Raw genomic sequence first — 5,563 nt, 5'->3', positions numbered from 1 at the left:
GGAGCAGAAGGGTGGAGCCTGTTGGTAGGATTCTTATCTTTCATCCCAGGCTCTTAGAAAGGTAGGAATGTTAATGGAGGCTTGCAGCCCTCTCCCTAGGACCTTGTCTCCTCCAAGCCCCTTCCTGTGGAGCTAGTAAGGAGAGTAAAGACCCACACAGCAAAAGGCCAGTCCTCGAGAAGACAGGTTGAGAAAGCAGCCTCAGTGCCCAGAAGGGATTCAGGGGGAGACTGTTCTCTCCAAGTCACCACCCAGCCCTTAAGCATGTCAGTCATCCATGGGACCTGACAAGTGCCCATGGAAAAGTGAGATCATCTGAGCTGGAGGAGGCCCTGCTACCTTTTCCAAGCATGAGGGTTGGTTAAGAACACACTCCAATGGTTCTCAGTGGGACGAAGCTGTGTTGGCAGAAATGGCTTGGGATTGTTATTGAAGTCACTTGTAAGGACACTGGTCCATTTTCCTTTTATAATACACAGAGAGTTAGGGTCTGGGACATCTAAGGCCCTGCATCCCTAAGGCTTAAAAAAAGTTTGGCCACACCCACTTTTCCTGGACTCATGGAATTGAGCCATGGTCCCTGGGTTCCTTGTTTAATCACACAGTATGGGACTCCCTGTGTGCTTTGAAAAGAAGCCTGTTTAACCTTTTCATTCCATTCTTCTCGTTCTTTACAACTTGCCAACCAGCCCTTCTGCATATCTACAGACCTCAGAGAGTGGGTCACCTTCCCTTGATTTTATTTTATTTTATTTTTTTTCATATTTGTATTTCTTCAAACTTCATGGATGAGATTTTTTGGAGCAGTTTTAGGTTGACACGGAAAAGAATGGCAAGTAGAGTCTCCACACGGTCTCTCCCCCACCCCCACCCCAGTTTCCCTTATGATCAGCACCCTCTACCTTATATCAACATTATGAAAGCCAGACAAGGAGAACTACTGTTATAACCAAAGATTTTCACCTCCGTTATCTCATTTAATGGAGACTGTTCAGGAAATAAGTTACATGATTGTGGACATGCATGTCTTTGATTATGGAGGTCCCCAGCATCTCCACCCCACTGCAGTTCTCAGGCACCTAATCTGTGCTCAGGATGGACTCATTCAAGGACAGGTGCTCAAGGTGAGTTGCTCGATACCCAGACTGTTTTCCCAGACACTGGACTATTTCCTATGGCTACCATAACGAGTTGCTCTAGATGCAGAGGCTTCACAGAGCACAAACTTATGATCTTTTAGTTCAGAAAGTCAGAAGTGTGAACTGTGTCTCAGTGTGTCATTAGGACTGGATCCTTCTGAAAGCTCTAGGGGAGAATGTGTTTCCTTGACTTTTTATCTCTAGAGGCTGCCTGCATTCCTTGGCTCTAGGTCCCTTCATTATCCTCAAAGCCAACAATGGTGGCTCCATCTTTCTCACATCGCATTTCTCTGGCTCTTCTTCTGCCTTCCTCTTCCATTTATAAGGACTTCTGTAATTAAATGAAACTCAAGTGCCTAAAAATGGGTACTCTTCTCATTTCAAGGCCAGCTGATTAGTGATCTTCATTTCCTCTCTGGGTTTAATCTCCTCCTTGCCTAGTGAGGGAACATAATCTGGGTTTCTGGGAATTAGGATGCGGACATCTTTGGAAGTCATTGTTCTGCCAACCACATGGGGCATTCTCCTGGAGCAGCGAAAGCCAACCTTATCCTGGCCCAGGAGTAATCGGAGACAAAGCCCAGCCTCTTCATTCAGTTCAGCTGTCCCTTCCTCCACAAAGCCCTCTGTCTTTGCTGATCACTGAAGAAGACAGTGGACATGTGTGGCTTTTGAGCATTTGAAATGTGACTGATCTAAGTATACTGTACATACCAGATTTCAAAGCCTTAGTACAAATATAAAAGACCTTACTAAAGTTTTTTTAAACTATTGATGACATGTTGAAATGAAATATTTTGGAATATTGGGTCAAGTATATTATGAAATTAATCTCACTTGTTCTTTGATTCCTTTTAATGTGGCTACCAGAAATTCTAAAATAGTAAATGTACCCTGTGATGTGCTTTTTTTTGGTCACTGCTTTCTACAGTAGCTCTGGGATGAGCCCAGAGCCTCTTCCTTTGCTCCCGCGGCTCTGTATCCCTGCCTCGAACATTTACACTGTAATTATCAGTTTGCATGTCTACCTTCCCCACCGCGTGGTGAATTCTTATGTGTTATTAACCACTGCATCTCTACTAGAAATGGATGATAAACTGACTCTAGGAAAGAAGCAGGGATAGACAGGGGGAACTGCAAACTGCCTCAGAGTCTTCTGCACACAACCCACCAAGGACTTGGTGGCGAGATGGATTGTGCTAATCCTATCTCACTGACTATAGTGGATTTTACTTTTTAAATGTGGTACCAGGAATTAAACCTAGGGGCATTTAGCCACTAAGCAACATCCCCAGTCCTTTTTTATATTTTCTTTAGAGACAGGGTCTCATTGATCATTTAGGGCCTTGCTAAATTGCTGAGGCTGCCTTTGAACTCACAAACCTCCTTCCTCTGTCTCCTGAACCGATGGGATTATAGATGTGCACCACCGTGCCCAGCTGACTGTAGTGGCTTTATACTTCAAGATTATTATAGCCCAAACAGAAGAATCAAACCAAAATGTATGAGTTAGAAATCACAATTTTAAAAACAAAAACTTATTTTGGTCCATGATTCCAAAGTAAGGAAGGAGAAGGAGTCAAGACAGGCCACTGATGGAGTTTCTCAAGTGACCAATAAATTGTTGACTTCTTAGCACGTAACACTGGGGTCGCTTTGCGTGGGTCTGTCCCGGAGGCCTACCAACCCTGGCACACTCACACTTGCAATCTCTGTGGTTCATCTCAGACTGTTAAAAAGTCGAGGTCACCCTGCAAGGTGAGGTCTATAAATTTCCAACTCCCAGCCTAAATGTGCAGAAAGTACTATAGTGTCTCCAGCCAGATTTCACCGCCACAGGAGGTGAGGGAATCAAAGGCAGGGATTGGTCTTTAAAGGGCCTGACAAAATTTATGACTCAATTCAAAACCACTTGTAGTTTATCAAAGCAAGGGAAATGGAATCTCCGGCTCCAGGGCAGGAGCGGATTATCTGTAAGCCTGAAAGAGGAGCCTGTCCTTCTATCCAGTCTTCCATGCCAGCAGAGTCTTTCCCCAAATTTCACCCATTTAGCAGTTTAATCATTTCATGCACTAATTATACAAAATTTATGAATGACTAATTGGAGAGTCCATGAGCCTCCTGGTACAGCTCAGTGACAACCTGGAGCAGGAGAAATGCAGAGCATGGGGGGAGGGGCAGAGTCCAAGGCTTTGGGTTTAGTCTCAGTCTTGATCACTTTTCTGAATGATCTTTGCCAAGGCAACCATATTCTTCATCTAACAGATGAAGAGAGTGAAATGAATGGTCCCTCATCAGATAGTCTCTAGCTCTTTGCTAGTAGAACTAGAACTTTGGAGTCAAATCTGTGAGTCACAAGAACAAGTCCATTGAAGCACATTGTTAAGTTTCTGTACATTTATCTTAGGCTCTGAAACATAAGTGTACCTAACAAGAATTGCATAGTTTCAATTCAGTTGTCCCTTATAGCTGCTAGGAATAAGGGCCTGGCCGAAATGTCTTGAACACACAGAACCTATTTCTATTATATATTAGGAAGTCTGGGGGTACATAGAAACTGACTTCAGTTCAATAGCACAAAGATATCAGAGCTGAGGTCTTTGATTTGCCTGAGTTTTTCCTCATTGTCTCAAGATGGCTGCTGGAGCTCCAAGCATTACTGGACATCAGAATGAGCAGAAGGGAAAACAGGGCTTTATTGGAAATCCCCACTAGTGACTTTTGATTACATCACATCTGGCACAACTAAGGGTATAGGAGGCTGAAAAATTTAAGTCATATTTTCCCTCTGGCTAGGTACATTTTGGGCTCTAATAACACAGAGAGAAGAAGAGGAAGATGAAGAGTAGGTGAGCAACTAGAAGTTTTTTTTTTTTCAATTCACAACCAGCAATTCAGTAGTGTGGGAAGACAGGAAGCCAGTCTTGAGGTTCCTGTAACTAAACTTATATGAGGTCTGATCAAACTTTTCTATCTACTTGTATTACTTTTCTCTCTCCTTTGAATGTTTACATAAAAAGTTATTTTGCTCTCCTTAAGTTCCCCAGAATTGTCTTTCTTATTTGCTCAGTGACCAGCAAGGAACTTGGCCCATAGCAGGTTCTAAAAACCATGCTATTAAATTGAATTATTGGATGAATGTAACTAAATTGGGTGCTTGGGAATAGAAATATTTTCATACATATGTACATATCATATATACTGATAAAACAAATCATTAATAGTCTCAATTGTTCCAGGTAAAGAAAACAGTTCCCAGGGAAGTATGCCTCCTTTAACATCTCTGCAAGTTATATGACCCTGCAGGAAGTTGCTTGAATGATGGAATAAACCCAAGCTTCCTGCTCACCCTTCTATGCCCCTCTGGAGCTTCTCTCATTTTGTAAAACTTCTCTCTCTCCTTTGTCTAAAAAGACAAGACTCCTGTCACTCACAACAGCACCTGCCATGCACCATGCAGGTCAGGGTGAAGATTCTACCACTGATCTCTTATCCTCACTATAAATCAGAATCATAGAGGAATTTAAAAATACCAATTCCCAAGACTCTGCCCTGGCAACTTGGATCCAGCAAGTCAGAGATGGTGTTCCAGGGTCTGTGATTTTATAAAGTGATCCAGGCAACTCTGATGTGCAGCCATGTACAGATGTCCCTGAGGCGGTCCTCTCTTCTTTGTCCCAGGTCATGTCTTTCCTGTGGAGCACTTACCATCACCATAGGAGCTGGCTCACCTGCACTAACCTGCCCAGGTGGAGGCCATCTTTTCCCTTAACGTTCCCATCTGCAGCAGATATCCAGTGCCCCGTGCCTGGGAGGTGCTTTGTAACTGTTTGTTACAGTGTTTGAATAAATTGAATGGGTAATTATTCACCTCTGCAGACTCCACGCCATGCTGAGAACACTAGCACAAAGTAGCTCATCTCACCTAACATGCAACTTGTCTTACTTTAGAACTCAGGGACAGAATACACTCTGGAAATGACCAAAAAGGCATTTCTAATGCACTTGGTGGTAAGTCACCCTGAGGAGTCTTGAACAGAAGTTACCTTTTTATAAACAACATATTTACAAATGATTCTGGTGCCAGTTACCTAGAAAGTTGAACTGAAATAATTCATATAAAGTGCTTGCTCAGCACAGTGCCAGCAGTCAAATGATTGTTCAATGAATGTTAGATGATGATGATAATGACAACTATAATTACAAGAGTAACTGCTGCTCATCAAAAGAAACTTAGAATATAAAGCGTAAAGAAGAAACCCAGTCTTTACCCTTAATCTTATCCACAGAAGCAATAGCTTTGAGACATGATTTCTTCTGGTGTCCCCCCCAGGCATCTATATCAACAAGTATTTTTAAAATATAAGAAGTATATATTGAAAGTATGAATGTTGTATTTTCAAATGTTTTACTAAATCATTTTG

The sequence above is a fragment of the Callospermophilus lateralis genome, chromosome 3 (assembly GCF_048772815.1).
Source record: "Callospermophilus lateralis isolate mCalLat2 chromosome 3, mCalLat2.hap1, whole genome shotgun sequence".
NCBI classification, from domain to species: domain Eukaryota; kingdom Metazoa; phylum Chordata; class Mammalia; order Rodentia; family Sciuridae; genus Callospermophilus; species Callospermophilus lateralis.
This window is presented reverse-complemented; position numbering follows the sequence as displayed.